This window comes from Nelumbo nucifera, chromosome 3 (genome assembly GCF_055504915.1).
Source record: "Nelumbo nucifera cultivar China Antique chromosome 3, China Antique-T2T, whole genome shotgun sequence".
Lineage (NCBI taxonomy): Eukaryota > Viridiplantae > Streptophyta > Magnoliopsida > Proteales > Nelumbonaceae > Nelumbo > Nelumbo nucifera.
This window is the reverse complement of record NC_142651.1, coordinates 23255281-23271410: the sequence shown is the minus strand read 5'-3', so window position 1 is coordinate 23271410 and position 16130 is coordinate 23255281. Positions and strand designations below refer to the sequence as shown.

Here is a 16130-nt window from a genome sequence, read left to right as displayed (position 1 = left end):
CAGGATATATCATGCCAAAATAGAGACAAGTCTTACTGGCCTTTGGAGACTATAATTTTGGATTAGAGAAGTGAACTTTTTGATATCTAGAGCAAAACCCTGATGCAAGATTTAATTGGCTATGTGAGCTTCAAGAAGGAATGTTAGTTAGAATTTGGTTACAGGTGTTGACAGCTGTAACAATTTGTTGTATAAAGATCTGATGTAACATCAAATGGAAAAATATATACACCAGAATTTTCTTTATCTTTCTCTTCCCCTCTCCCTCTCCCTCTCCCTTCCTCTCTCTTATTCGTAGTAATCCTCTCACCAAGAACTCTCTAGAACTGTTCTTGACTCTGCAATTCTCCTGAATTATTGAACCCCAATTCCCAAGAATTGGTATCAATTGGTACCAGAGTCTATGATTCTTGGCCTGTGCAATGGCAGATGCAACTCGATCCCAAACTGACATGAGAAATATTGAAGAAACCCTGAAGAATTTGATCAAGGAAGTGGGTTCCTTGACAGCAAGGCAAGAGCAGCAAGAGCAGTTGCATGGGAAGACTATGGTAGAGCTCAAGGATCTCATAATTAGTCTTCAGATTCAGAATAACACTGCTACTACTCAAGTTCCAAGTCCTGCCAGTAATCAGGCTACATCTCAGGCCTTGCCAAATTCTCAGGTGAATTCTGCCAATTATCAATTTCACACCAGGATTTTTAGAGTTGAACTTCCCAAGTTCAATGGAGAAGATTTAAAGGGATGGTTATATAAATGTGACCAGTTCTTCCTGATTGATGAGACACCTGTGATGCCAAGGTGAGATTGGCCTCCATTCATTTGGAAGGAAAAGCTTTGCAATGGCATCAAGCTTATATCAAATCTAGGTTTATTCAAACATTACCTAGTTGGGATGACTATGTTAAGCTTTAATTGCTAGGTTTGGTTGTGTGTATGATGACCCAATGTCTGAGTTGATGAAATTGAAACAACATAGTACTGTGCAAGAGTACCAACCACCAAGATGCCTTTGATTCAATTTTCACCCGTTTGATCTTACTAGAAGAATACACTATTAGTTGTTTTCTAACTGGGCTGAGAGAGGACATTCAATTGTCTGTAAGAATGTTCCAACCCAAGACTTTGCAACATGCAACCTGCTTGGCAAAGTTGCAGGAAGCTGCTATTGTTGCACAAAATAAGAGAGCTAAATTCTCACAAAGACTGCCTCCATTATTACCTAATCCTTTCCTTTCAAAACCAAACTCAAGATCTATCAATGAAGTCCATAGATCAACCATTCCCATCCACAACCTTGCAGCCAATCCACTCACCAACAAGAACCCCGCCTTACTTGATAAACCCCACAAAACTATTACCACTGCTGAAATGAATGAGAGAAGGTCTAAAGGGTTATGTTATTTCTGTGATGAGACGTTTGTTCCTGGTCATAGATGCAAACAAAATAGGCAACAGTTATTCTTTATTGAGGCACAAGAAGATGAAGAGGGCAACACCAAAGAAGAATTGGAGGATGACATTGATATACCACAGGTTTCAGTGCATCCCTTGGTTTGATACCAGGCATTTCAAACTATGAGGGTTACTGGCTACTACAATGCTAAACCACTGCACATTATTATAGATGGTGGGAGCACTCATAATTTCTTGGATGTGAATGTTTCAAGGAAATTAGGCTGCAAAATATCTACTATAGGACCTCTTTCTATTGCAGTAGTTGATGGGAGTAGGATGTCTAGTACTGCTATATGCAAAGATTTATGTTGGAAAATCCAAAACACTAGCTTTAAGGCTGACATGATGTTGATTCCATTAGGGGATTGTGACATGGTGCTTGGAATTCAATGGCTCTCTACATTGGGCCCTATAGTTTGGGATTTTCAACAGCTTAAAATGGAATTCTCCATTAATGTCGAAAGGCATGTTCTAAGGGGTTCTTCTTTATTTTGGCAATCTATTACAATCTCCTCAGATATCTATGTTGCAGCTTTGCATTTTGCAAGTGGAAGAAAATCCTTGCCCAACATTCTTTTCATTACACACCTTCCCCAATAATAAGGTACCTCCTTCTATCTCTCAATTGTTGAATGAATACCAAGACATTTTTGCTGAACCTCAGTCCTTACCTCCTTATACACCTCCTTTTGACCATAGAATACCCCTAAATGAAGGCACCACTCCTGTGAACAAAAGACCATACAGATACCCTTTGGTTTAAAAAGATGTCATAGAAAAGTTAACCCAAGAAATGCTAGATTTTGGGGTTATCCAACCAAGCAATAGTCCCTTTGCATCTCCAGTTGTTTTGGTTAGCAAAAAAGATGGAAGTTGGAGGATTTGTGTGGGATATAGGGAATTGAACAAAAATACCATCAAGGATAAATTCCCAATCCCTATTGTAGAAGAGATTTTTGATGAATTGGGGGGATCTAATATTTACTCAAAAATTGATCTTAGATCTGGATATTATCAAATTAGAATGCATCCGGAGGATATACATAAAATTGCTTTCAAAACTCATTTGGACCATTATGAATTTGTGGTGATGCCTTTTGCGCCCACTAATGCACCATGTACCTTCCAGAGTTTAATGAATTCTATGTTCCAACCACATTTGAGGAAGCTTGTACTAGTATTCGTTGATGACATCTTAGTTTATAGTGCATGCCACACATCCCAAAGCTGTTTTCACTATTATGAGAAATAACTCTCTTTTTTCCAAAAGAAGCAAATGTTCTTTTGGAGTTGATCAGATTGAATACTTGGGGCATTACATCTTAGCTGAAGGGGTTTCAACTGATCCCAACAAGATTGAAGCAGGCAAACAATGGCCTAGGCCTACAACCATAAAGCAACTTAGGGGTTTTCTTGGTCTCACTGGCTATTATAGAAGGTTTGTGCAGAACTATGGAAAAATCAGCAAACCTTTGACTGTCTACTAAAAAAGGACGGGTTCCAGTGGAATGAAACAGCAACAATAGCATTTGGACAACTCAAAACTGCCATGATATCAGCTCCTATCTTAGCATTACCTGACTTCTCCAAGTCGTTTGTTATAGAAACATATGCATCAGGCTACGGTGTGGGAGCAATTCTTATGCAAGATGGACATCCTATCACTTATATTAGTAAGGTCTTAGCTCTTAAACACATGGCCCTGTCAGTATATGAAAGACTTTCCATAGTGTATGCAGTCAAAAAATGGAGCCAATATTTAATGGGGAGGTACTTCATTATTAGAACAAACCACAAGAGCCTCAAATTTTTACTAGAGCAGAAAATCTCTACCCCTTTTCAACAATTCTGGTTAGCAAAGCTTTTGGTGTATGGCTATGAGATCACTTACAAGAACGGGAAAGAGAGTGTAGCAGTTGATGCCCTTTCTTGAGTACAAGGAACTGATATGATGCTTATGGCTTTATCCACTATTTCCATTGATCTATATCTCTAAATCCAATATAGCTGGAAGCAAGATCCCAAGTTACAACAACTTATTTCCCATTTACAAGGTGCCATGCATTCTCATCCTAGTTACTCTTGGAAATCTAATCAGCTCAGAAGGAAGGGTAAATTTGTTATTGGCAGCTGCCCAACACTAAGCTCAAACTTCTAACCTATTTCCATGCCTCTCCAAATGGTGGGCACTCTGGTATAGAAGCCACTACTAAAAGACTGTCTACATTATTCTATCGGAATGGGCTTAGGAAAAATGTTAAACACTTTATTAGGAAGTGCGATGTTTGCCAGAGATGCAAATATGATAATGCTGCTTCACCTGGCCTTCTACAGCCTTTACCAATTCCTCAAATGGTGTGGACAGACATTGCCATGGATTTTATCGAGGGCCTTCCTAAATCCCATGGTAAGGATGTCATCATGGTGGTTATTGATTGTTTAAGAAAATATGCTCATTTCTTGGCTCTGTCACACCCATACACAACCCTTACTGTAGCTCAAGCATTCATGGATCATATTTTTAAACTCCATGGAATGCCTCAAAGCATAGTTAGTGACAAAGATACAGTATTCTTGAGCAAATTTTGGCAAGAGTTGTTTACTATCCAAGGAGTTGATTTGAAGTTTTCTTCTTCCTATCACTCCCAGACAGATGGCCAATCAGAGGTTTTAAGCAGGTGTTTAGAGACTTACTTGAGATGTATGTCTTCAGATATACCTTATGAATGGGCTAAGTGGTTACCTATGGCTGAATGGTGGTACAATATTACCTTTCATACAGCTACCCAAACCACCCCATATGAAATACTCTATGGCCAGTCCCCGCCTCTTCATTTACTATTATCTCCTTGGTGAATCTATTGTGGAAGTGGTTGATAGGAGTTTGCAACAAAGGGAAACTCTCATTAAATTGCTTAAATACCATCTTTACAGGGCGAAAACAGAATGGTTCAGTTGGCTAATAAGCATAGGAGTGATCAACAGTTTAGTATTGGAGATTCGGTATACCTTAAACTTCAACCTTACCGGTAACTTTCTGTGGCAGCTAGACCAACTCCTAAGCTTGTTCCTAGGTACTATGGTCCCTATAAGATTCTAGACAAAGTGGGCGCAGTAGCTTATAGGTTGGAGCTCCCTTCTCAAGTTAAAGCTCACCCCATTTTCCATGTATCTCAATTGAAAAAATGCATTACTGTTTTGGAATAATAGAATACTGATATGTTTCATTCTATTGCCAATGGGCATATTTATACAGTAAGCTGCTACAATAAATAGAAAGAAAAATAGAAAGAAAGAAAAATAGAAAGAAAAGAAAATAGAAAGAAAAAATAGAAAGAAGAGAAAATAGAAAGTACAAAAATAGAAACAAAAAACTTTCTAAATCAATCCTTCCACAATCCTAGGAATATATACAATTCTATTTTTAGATCTGAACCAGTAACCCCACGTTTTCCAGCACTCCCCCTCAAGCTGGTGAATAGAGATCCTCCATTCCCAGCTTGGCTATAATTCTCCGAAAGTCTGTACTATTAAGCCCTTTAGTAAGTACATCGGCTAGTTGTCCTTTTGTAGACACATAGGGAGTGCAAATCAACTTGCTGTCCAGTTTCTCTTTTATAAAGTGTCGGTCAATTTCGATGTGCTTCGTCCTGTCATGTTGAACAGGATTGTGAGCAATATTGATGGCTGACTTGTTGTCACAATATAGTTTCATAGGCTCTTCTCGTGGAATCTTCAGGTCTTCTAAAATTATCTTCAACCAGAGTAATTCACACACTCCTTGTGCCATAGCCCTGAATTCTGCCTCTGCACTTGACCGAGCCACTACATTTTGCTTCTTACTCCTCCAAGTGATTAAGTTTCCTCCTAAGAAGGTACAGTAACCAGAAGTGGACCGTCTATCTACTGGAGATCCTGCATAATCGGCATCTGTATATGCTTCAAGAGTCAGTCCTCCATTTCTTCTGAATAAAATTCCTTTTCCTAGATTGGCTTTCAAATAGTGCAGAATTCGATGAGCAGCCTGCAGATGAACTTCTTCAGGATTATGCATAAACTGACTTATTACACTTACAACATATGCAATATCTGGTTGTGTATGTGCAAGATAAATGAGTTTTCCAACTAGTCTTTGGAACATCTCCTTGTCTACACTTGCATTCTCGTGGGCTTGTCCAAGTTTATGATTATATCATCCACATAGACTAATAGTGCAGTAACTCCCCCTGAGGCTGTGTGTTTGATAAACAATGTGTGGTCACCTTGACTTTGCTTGTAACTTGTACTCAGCATTACCTTCGTAAACCTTCCAAACCATGCTCTCGGAGATTGTTTGAGACCGTATAGTGCTTTCTTCAACCGACAAACTTTGTTCCCTTTAATGCCTTCTCCAAAACCCGATGGAATGTCCATGTATATCTCCTCTTCTAGATCACCATGGAGAAACGCATTTTTTATATCAAACTGTTGCAAATCCCAATTATAGTTAGCAGCCAACGACAGTAACACCCTTACTGTATTCATTTTAGCTACTGGGGCAAAAGTCTCCTGATAATCTACCCCATAAGTCTGTGTATATCCCTTGGCTACCAGGCGTGCTTTGTACCTTTCTAACGACCCATCAGATTTGTACTTAATTGTGAACACCCATTTACAACCTACCGTCTTCTTGTTTCTTGGTAGATCCACAACTTCCCATGTGTTGTTTTTTTCTAATGCCTCAATTTCCACTCTCATGGCTTTTCTCCACTCCTTATTAGAAAGTGCCTCGGCTAGAGTATTAGGAATTGGAATGGTGTTAAGGCTGGCTAGAAAACTTTTATGGGATTTAGAGAATCTTTGGAATGATACATATTTGGCTAAAGGGTACAATGGGCGTTTGGTACATTCTCTGGTTCCTTTTCTCAGTGCAATAGGTAGGTCATACTCATACTTAGACTGTGAAGGTGTAGGTTCAGGATCTAAGCATCCCTCAGTTCTAGGATTAGGAGTTGAATCTTGGACTTGCACAGGTTGAGGATCTGGATTTTTCCTCCTAGAGTAAACCTGCATATATCTCACATTATCATGCACATCATTCGTGGGGTTAGAAGTGTTTGAATTTGGTTCAATGGTCGGGTTGTTTGACTCTTGTTGGGACTTGGGAATGTGGGGCTCAGAGGAATGTGACTCAGAGGGATGTGATTCTTGACGATTGAATGTCTGTGAGGAGGGCAAAACATCTAGGGAGAGTAGATCCGATGCCTTATCTTCCATTAATGAGGGCTCCCCCTAAAGATAAGGTTGAGTGAAAAAAGATTTTCCTTCCTCAAATGTGACATCGATGGAGGGGTAGAATTTTCTAGTGGCTGGATGATAACATTTATAACCTTTCTGAGTTGGGGAATATCCCAAGAAGACACACCTGATTGCTCGTGGGTCTAATTTTCCCTTATTATGGACATGAACAAAGGCAGTGCAGCCAAAAATTCTTGGTGTGAGATTATTTGAGGCTCGAATATCAGGGTAAAATTGAGAAAGGACTTGTATTGGGCTTCGGTTGTCAAGAACTTTAGATGGTAGTCTATTTATGGTGTAGGCAGCAGTAAGGACAGCTTCCCCCCAATATTGTTTTAGCACCTGATTTTGAAAGAGAAAGGCTCGGGTGGTTTGCAAAAGATGGCCATTTTTTCTCTCAGCTACCCCATTCTGTTGGGGAGTGTTAACACAGGAGGATTCATGCACAATGCCTACTTTCTGAAAAAATGGGGACAAATTCTGATTAAAATAATTTGTAGCATTATCAGATCGAAACCTTTTAATTCTCACACCAAACTGAGTTCGGACCATGTTATGAAAGTTGGGAAGAATCGTACTCACATCAGATTTAGACTTAAGAAGAAAAATCCATGTGACCCTAGTGCAATCATCAATAAAGGTGACGAACCATCTGGAACCAGTATTGTTGGGAATTTGAGAAGGGCCCCATATATCCGAATGAATCAAATAAAAAGGAGTTGAAGATCTTTTATTGCTGATTGGGAAAGAAACCCTTTTGTGCTTAGCAAGTTCACAAACATCACAATGAAAGGTTTCAACATCAATTCCTTTAAACAAGGAAGGAAGCATTGTTTTTAAAATAGGAAATGAAGGATGGCCAAAATGGAAATGATGACGCCAAATTAAATCTTTATTGGAGGTAGATAAGAATGACTCGTGTGTGACATGCATAACAATGTGAGATGATTTGCTGGTTGCTTCAAGGTAGTAGAGTCCATCTCTTTCCTTAGCAAGTCCAATCTTCTTCCTCGAAACCTGGTCCTGAAATACACAGTAAGAAGGGAAGAACACAACATTGCAGTTCACATCCTGGGTGAGTTTATGTATAGAGATAAGGCTAGTGGATAACTTAGGAACATGAAGCACATTTTTAAGTAATAGGGATGGAGTAATTTGAATATTCCCAATCCCTGCCACTGTGGTGAAAGAACCATCAGCAACAAAAATTTTTCTATTACTAGGACAGGGTGTATAGGTGAGAAAATGTAGTGAAGAGGGTGTCATGTGGTCAGTAGCTCCAGAATCAAGAATCCATGGAAAAACACTAGCCGAGGCATGTAATCCTAGAGATAAAGACTCACCTGAGAGAGCAAGAGAGGTAGAACCACTTCCTGGTTTCCAGGATTTCAGGAAGCACCTTAGCCTTTCAATTTCTTCATCATTAAATGGTCCCTGACTTGAGTGTTCTTGCTGCGGGGTTGTGGAGACATTATGGGCCTGTTTAACTCCTTTTGAAACTCCTCGATTTCCCCATTCCTTGCTGGATGTGGGAGGTTTCCCATGAAGTTTCCAGCACCGATCTTTCGTGTGTCTGGGCTTCTTGCAATAGGTGCACCAGAGGTTATCGTTAGAGTCACGGGTGGTTGTGTCACGAGCCAAGTTGTGATTGTTCTCACCCTTTGAACCACTTTAACTTCCTCCCCTTGCCACCATGGCTGAGCCTTCGGGATCTTTAGGCTCAAGCATGATTCCACGGCGGCTTTCCTCAGCTCTGACAAGGACTACGACTTCATTCAATGGAGGCACTTCTTCTTTGCCAAGAATTTGTATTTGGACCTGATCAAATTCAGCATTCAGTCCGACCAAAAAATCATACACCCTATCTCTTTCAATAAAATTCTTCAAGATCACAGCATCATCTGCACACTTTGTCTCAAGAACCCGATAATGATCAAGCTCATGCCATAAATTTTGCAGCAGATTTGCATATTCTGTAACACTCCTGCTCCCTTGTTTGGCCGCCACAGTCTTCACTTTGACCTCATAGACACGAGCAGCGCCATGGGCTTTGGAATAGGTTTGTCGGACAGCATCCCAACTAGCCTTTGTAGAGGGAAGAAACATACAAGTATCACTGATCTCGGGTGTCATTGAACTCCACAACCATGACATAATCATGGAGTCCTCTTCGTCCCAAGCATCAAAATTTGGCTTGCCCAACCTTGGTCCTGTTCCAAGGAGGTGACTAATTTTTCCTTTTCCCTTCAAATAGGTACGCACTAGTTGTGACCACTTCAAGTAATTCTGGCCATTCAGTCTATATGTTGCCTGAATATTTTGCAAATCACCAGTGTGAGGATGAGAGTTTGTTGCTCCTTCATCGGTTTGGATGGGAGCACTTGTTGCAGTCATGTCGGACATTGTTAATGGAGGAAAAATAAGGCCAGCAGGAAAGGAGAATAAATGAACACTTCTGGTTACAGATCAACACTGAAGGCCAGAAGAGAAAAACACAAAAAACTGGCAATGAAGGCCGAAAAAATCTCAAGGTTGACAAACCTAGAGCTCTGATACCATGTTTTGGAATGGTAGAATACTGATATGTTTCATTCTATTGCCAATGGGCACATTTATACAGTAAGCTGCTGCAATAAATAGAAAGAAAAAATAGAAAATAGAAAGTACAAAAATAGAAAGAAAAAACTTTCTAAATCAATCCTTCCACAATCCTAGGAATATATACAATTCTATTTTCAGATCTGAACCAATAACCCCACGTTTTCCAACAATTACCCTCCAACCATTCAGTATCCTTTACCTCCTTTCATGACTACTCATGTATCTTTTGGACCTGAAGCTGTCTTAGACAGGCATATGGTTATAAGGGGTAATAAATCTGCTACACAGTTGTTGATCAAATGGAAGGGACTACCTCTTGAAGACTCCACCTGGGAATATTTCTTTGACATCTCCAACAGATATCCACAATTCAACCCTTGAGGACAAGGGTACTTTGGAGGGGGACGGATTGGTGCAAGATTTAATTGGTCACGTGAGCTTCAAGAAGGAATGTTAGTTAGAAGTTGGTTACAGGTGTCGACAGCTGTAACAATTTGTTGTATAAAGATCTGATGTAACATCAAATGGAAAAATATATTCACCAGAATTTTCTTTCTCTTTCTCTTCCCCTCTCCCTCTCCCTTCCTTTTTCTTATCAATAGTAATCCTCTCACCAAGAACTCTCGAACCCCAATTCCCAAGAATTGGTATCAAACCCTCATTCTGCTAGGTCCATTCAATTCCATAGTTGACAGTCTTGCAAGAGGAATTTTTTTCAAGAAAATTTACTTGGGCATATCTTTATCTAGTTGAGAGTATGTAAATTTTGCATATTTTGTCCAAGGGAGATGACTGAGTGTTATTTATTTATTTATTTTTATTTTTTTCTAATGATCAAAGAGATTTATTGATTGAAGAAGATCAAGGGGAAGGGGAACCTCTGCTACTTGAAAGACTAATAGCTGGGGACAGAATCCGAAAGAGCTCAAAGAAAAAGAAGAACAAGATACAACAAGAAGCTGATAGACTCACTAAATCATACAAACAGTGTGAACCCTGTTCTTGTACCCGTGTCTGAAACCTCATACAGGTTTCCCACTCTTCTGACCAGCAAATCAGCTAAAGCATTTGTTGATCTTGAAATCCATCTGAATAGGCTGTTCATATGCACAGCTAATTATTTTTCTCCATGGGGTCGAAATCTAAGAGGACAAGGACCTTCATCAATCAATGTTATCCAACCAATGACAATTTGGGAGCCATTCGATAAAAGCTGAAGTGGTTCAACTGAATAACTTATTGCTTTATATCTAGTTAATAAGTTATTTAGGAGGTTGTAAGCTCCTTAATGCCTGAAGCTAAAGTTTGGTTGATTACCATGCCCTCGAGCATTTTATATCCACTAAAAGTTTAAGTGTTGAGCCATTTGGTTCAGCCACTTCAGCGACTATCAAATAGCTCCTTGGTACTCTCCTCCCATTAACAGATCACTCCAACCTGAAGCACTCAGCCCGAAACCTTGTTGTAGAGCCTGCAGCTTTGCTCTTGGGAATTGTCTTGTCCATCTGGGCCTGAAAATCTCAATAGTGGGTACCTGATTTAGGTTATTGAGTCCCTGGTTCTATATTGATACTGAGCCATGGGACTTGTAATTGCATTATTTTCAATTGATTTTACATGAAGACAAGATATTCACAGTTATTGATAAAAAAGTTTTTGTGCAGAGAATATGTAAAGTGGTCTATGATTGTTCATCTTTCTATCTGAGCAAGAAGTTATAGAGAGGTGCTAAACCTAGTTGACTGTTGCTCAGTGTGAAATACTTTCTTTTGGATTCAGATTGTGGCAATTCATTGCAAATGGACATGCAAAAATGGTTAGTGGGGTTTATGAGCTGCTACTAATGTTTGGTTGCTATTAATTCCTTTTTTGTTGGAGCTTTGTATTGGAGCCATTCAAGGTTAATCTGTCAGTATGGATAAACAGTGTTCACATCGTTGGTGACTTGAGTTCGACTTGAAGTCCTTAGCTCTTCATATGAAAGGTTTGGTGGGGAGAAGAGGAATACTTCTTTGGTCGATCCTTTTTTTATAATAAATAAAATTTATTGAAAAAGAAAACAGAAAGTACAAGAGAAGGTGACAAGGAATCATCCAAGAGGAGAAAGAAACACTATGCACTAATAAAAAACCAAACCACCAATCAAACCAAAGATACCAACTCACCTAACCCAAAAAACATCAAAACCAATCCAAATTAGAAACTCCTTTAATGCCACTCAACTTCTAACTCTATCATTGTCGGTGTGAAAATTTTAATAAATTCTCATGCAACATAATTCACTCAATCAAGTGATTGAGTTTTTATTATTTTGGGTAAGGCCCACTCAGGGAATCATACGGATTGTTCCCCTTAATTACATCCCCACAAGAAAGTAGAGAACACCTTTTGATTCTGACTTGGAGAAATGAATGCATAGAACAAAAGAAAAGAACAATAGGATACTTAAAAAGAACTTTTCATTTGCTTTTCTTTTACATCAAGTGTACAAGAGTGAGAAAGAAAAAGAAAATACAATTGAGAAACTATGCAGCAATACATTTCTCTTTTCTTTAGTACAAAGAAAATTTCCTTCTCACTCCTTTCTTCATAATAAGTTATAGTCAATTAGATGAAATTCTGATTGTAGACAGCCATACTCCTTGGAATTTTGCATACAAAAAGGGAATTGTAGTCAATCAAATTGAATATTTGATTGTAGACGATTTTCATCCCTCTGCTCTTCATTTTCATTTGAAGGGAACCATAATCAGCCTTTGAGATTTAGACTGTAGATGGTTTACTCCCTAACTTTGTCTTGAAAGAGGGACCATAATCAACCAAGTAGAGGCACCTGGTTGTAGATGGTTTATTCCCCCTACTCTTCAATTTCATTTGAAGGGAACCATAATCAGCCTTTGAGATTTAGACTGTAGATGGTTTAATCCCTAACTTTGTCTTGAAAGAGGGACCATAATCAACCAAGTAGAGGCACCTGGTTGTAGATGGTTTATTTCCCTCTTTTTCCTTTCTCAAAAGTAATAACAAAAGAGAGAGAAAGAAGGATACATAGAAGAAGACATAAATAGGAAGTATTCACAGAGATGACTTTCCTTTTCTGTACCTGTATTAGTGAGACTTTTCCTTCCTTGCCTTCCCTTGAGCACTTCTCTTTTCTTCTCTCTTTATCTTTGTTTTTCTTAAGAATCTCTAGTGAAAATTTTCTCTGAAGAGTCTCTCCGTGTGTCTATGTTTCTAGCTTCCCCTTAAGGAGCTTAAATAGGGAGTGGGGTGGTTATGTAACTACCCTCTCCTCCTAGGTGAAGGACACCTGTCCCTTCCACTTAAAGAGAGGGAACTCCCCACTTAAAGAGAGAGAACTCCCCACTTAAGAGGGGGAATTCCCATATGGGATACTTTTTTATAATTTTAATGATTTGGCTAGTAGACTAGCTAGCCCACTTATTACAAATTATTTGAATAAAAAAAAATGACTTCAACAATCATTGTCTTCTTCCTCCCCCTAACTTCCTCTCCCACCTTGCACTCTAAAAAATGCCATGTGAACTTCCTGAAAAAAAAACTTATATCCTCTTCTCATGCATAAACAAACCCCTAATTACAAAGCCTGGCCTCTATTAGAATCACTAAAACCTTTATCCACTAAGTGCACATCTTCCTTGGCTTGATTAGAATCCATATTATTCTTCTCTTGTTAACCTTCTTTTGAGGGCCGACCCCAAATAAGCCCCCCCCTTTTGATCAAGCAACAAATTCTGAAACTTGGGTGGCTCTTTGGTTTTTTGACATTTAAAGCGTTTGACTGCATTGGGCATCTTCTTGACCTCCCCCTGAACTTTATCCTTAGATTTATCACTTAAAAAATCCCCATGTGATGATGTGAATCCATAATTCTATTGTATTTACCTTCTCTTTCTAAGATCCCTCTCTTCTTTCTTTCAGTAGACGTTCAAGACTGCTATCAGTCTTGAACCCTAATAGATTTCAGGTTCGAAAATAGAAGAAAAGGTATAGAGAAGAGAGAGCAGTAGAACACAAGAGTTGAAAGGAGGGACAAAATCTTAATGTCCTGCCACCGCCACTTTATTTAGTATTTATAGGTTATGCTCATTACATGGAAAGGACAGATCTGCCTTTAGTATTTACATAACAAATAGAATAAAATAAAACTGAAATAAATAACAACTGAAATAACCAACTGACCACCAGCTAACCCTAGGATGACTAGAACATATTCTACCCTACGAACACAGTGGGACCATAGCTGTGGGCCCACATCAGTGTTCTCTACACTCTCCCTCAAGTTGGGAACTAATGTTTATCATTCCCAACTTGAAGAGATCTGCCTCTAGCTTCTTCCTTGGTACAACTTTGGTGAGGATATCTGCTAGCTGCATGTTGGATGTGATGTATGGGAGACACACTTCTTGTGATGAGACCCTCTCTCGTACAAAATGTCGATCAACTTCAATATGTTTAATTCTATCATGCTGCACCGGATTGTGTGCTATATTAATAGCCGCTTGATTATCACAATACAGCATCAGGGGCTTCTCATACTCAATACCCAACTCCTCAAGTAGTGATCTCAGCCATAGAATTTCAGCCACTTTGTTAGCCATTGACCTGTATTCAGCTTCAGCACTAGATCGGGAGACAACACTCTGTTTTTTACTTCTCCAAGAGACAAGGTTACCTCCCACAAGGGCACAATATCCAGAGGTAGACCTTCTGTCATCAACACTCCCAGCCCAATCGACATCCGTATAGATCTCCACCTTCATGTGGTCATTGTTCTTGAACAGTATACCTCTACCCGGGCATCTCTTCAAGTATGCTAATATTCTTTCTACTGCAAGAAGGTGCATGGTTCTAGGAGAATGCATGTATTGGATGACAACACTAACTGCATAACTGATATCTGGCCGAGTGAGGTAGAGATATAGGAGCTTTCCCACTAATTGCTGGAACGTAACTTTGTCTTCAAGAGGCTCCCCACTCTCTGCACTAATTCTGTGGTTCTGTTCAATGGGTGTATCCGCAGGCTTGACACCTAACTTTCCAGTTTCCGCCAACAGATCTAGAACATATTTCCTCTGAGAGACAAAGATCCCCTGTTTAGATCTAGCAACCTCAATACCCAAAAAATACCGTAGTGCACCAAGATCTTTCACCTCAAACTCTTGATGAAGGAGCTGTTTGAGGGACTCAATCTCATGGCTATCATTTCCTGTCACCACAATATCATCAACATATACTGCAAGTAGTGTCAGAGAGGACTCCACCCTCTTGATGAACAGTGTATGATCTGACTGGGCCTGTACATAACCGAACTTCCCAAGGGCTAGTCTGAACCTATCGAACCAAGCTCTAGGTGACTGCTTCAAACCATACAATGCCTTATTGAGCCGACAGACCTTCTTACCTATCTTTGTATCATAGAATCCATGAGGCAACTGCATGTAAACCTCTTCCTGCAGGTCTCCATTCAGAAAAGCATTTTTAACGTCCATTTGGTACAAAGGCCAAGTGTGGCTTGCTGCAAGAGATAATAGAACTCGAATGGTGGTCATCTTGGCTACCGGGGCAAATGTCTCCAAGTAATCTATACCATAAGTCTGGGTGAACCCTTCTGCAACTAGCCGAGCTTTGTACCTCTCAATGGAGCCATCCGCATTGTGCTTCACAGTAAATACCCATCTGCATCCAACTGGTTTCTTTCCTTTGGACAGATCAACTAGCTCCTAGGTATTATTTTTCAACAGGGCATCCATTTCAACTTGCATTGCACCTCTCCACTCCGGGACTGATAGGGCTTCTTGCATTGTTCTTGGAATAGGGACATTAGCAACGGAAGTAAGATAGGACCTATAGGAGGGAGATAGGCGACCATAGGATAAAAACTGGGAAATGCAGTGGGCTGTAGATGTGGTGCAATGCCGTTTTCCTTTACGGATGGCAATGGGAAGGTCAAGGTTGTCTGTAGGAGGTGAAGTGGCAACAATGGGTGAAGTGGCAACAATGGAAGGAGTCTCTGTGGGCCCTGGGACTGTAATACCTGGATTTGGAGCCGCAGAAGAGGTTGGAGTTGGCCTGGACTGCTGATGACCGGGATCAACCTGCCTGCATCGCCTGTGATAGACTCTCAACTCCTGATCCCTCTGACCACCCTCACTACTGCAACCCTCATCACCCAATGGAATAGGTAAAGGAACAACCCCAAAAGTATTAACCCTACCCTCACTGTGCTCCCCCTGAAGAAAAGGACCCAAATCCCCACTCTCACTACTCTCCCCCTGAGGAGAAACCCGAGAATAATAGGGTGTCTCCTCAAAGAAAGTGACATCCATGGAGACAAACTTCTTCCCTGAGACAGGATCATAGCAGCAATAACCCTTTTGAGTGTGTGCATAACCAAGAAAGATGCATTTGGAGGCCTTTGGTTCGAACTTGGAGTGATGGGGTCCGAGAAGCTGAACAAAATAGGTACAACCAAATGTTTTAAGGGGAACAATAAACAACTCATTTGGGTATAGAAGGGAAAAAGGAGGTTTCATATCAAGAACCCAGGAGGGAACCCGATTAATAAGATATACCGCCATGAGGATAGCATCACCCCATAAGCGAATAGGGACATTGGAGGTAAACATAATACTTCTAGCCACCTCCAAGATGTGCCTATTCTTCCTTTCTGCAACCCCATTCTACTGAGGTGTATGAGGGCAAGTGCTCTGGTGGATAACCCCATGATTAAGAAGGTAAGATGCCAATGGCTTATCAAAGTATTCCTTTG

At 40.0% G+C, this 16130-nt stretch overlaps 1 long non-coding RNA gene across 5 annotated transcripts in view; it reads left to right on the top strand.

Annotated features, from left to right (window-relative positions):
- LOC148801031 (uncharacterized) overlaps nucleotides 1–16130 on the top strand; it is a 48897-nt gene that overhangs the window by 15721 nt on the left and 17046 nt on the right. The window lies entirely within an intron of this gene.